Source organism: Centrocercus urophasianus, unplaced genomic scaffold (genome assembly GCF_019232065.1).
Source record: "Centrocercus urophasianus isolate 14NV4802_14NV808 unplaced genomic scaffold, USGS_Curo_1.0 seq_10, whole genome shotgun sequence".
Taxonomy (NCBI): domain Eukaryota; kingdom Metazoa; phylum Chordata; class Aves; order Galliformes; family Phasianidae; genus Centrocercus; species Centrocercus urophasianus.
The window spans coordinates 22,960,864-22,961,684 of NW_024884142.1; positions in this window are offsets into that span (position 1 = coordinate 22,960,864).

Genomic DNA, 821 nt, shown 5'->3' on the forward strand with positions numbered 1-821 from the left:
AAAGCGTACTCTTCCCCTCATAGAAAATAGGTATTATTCTCCAATTGCCTGAAGCTCCGGATCGTATGACCAATAATTTATTTTAAAACAATTGTGTCCATCTTGAAGTCACCCAATATCCAGCACGAGACTTCACCAAATTGTCACATTTTTAATTAGAGAGTACATAGCTTCCTGAAAAACAGAATCATACAATCTTAGAATGGTTGGAAGGGACCTTTAAGACCATCTAGTTCCAGTCCTCTGCTATAGGCAGGGACACCTCCCTCTAGACAAGGTTGCTTAAAGGCCCATCCAGCCTAGCCATGAATGCTTCCAGGGATGGGGCATCCACAACCTCACTGGGCAACCTGCTCCAGTGCGTCACAGTCAAAGAATATATGCAGATAAGCCAAGTAGAAAAAAATATATGGATTTTTCATAATCCATAAACAGGCAGTAGCAAATGAATAGTCAGAAGGAAGAAAAAAAAAAAAAACATTACTCTTACTCTCTTTTTAACTACAGAACCACATGTGCTATACAAAAACCTAAAATAACCGAAAATAATGAGCAGCGTTCATTACTGATGTCATTCCACTGAAGTCAGCACAGACATAAATGGGAACAGTCTGGATCAGCACCTTAACTCCCTTTATTTAGATGGGTACTAATTAAGCAAACTCTATTCAACAATTGTTCTCCTAATCTTCTTAATATGTAATCACTTGAAACACTGATTGCTTGTAAAAGCAATGACTATTTTTGAAAAAGGAAAAAAAGAGGGGAGAGGAGGGGAAGGGAAGGGAAGGGAAGGGAAGGGAAGGGAAGGGAAGGGAAGG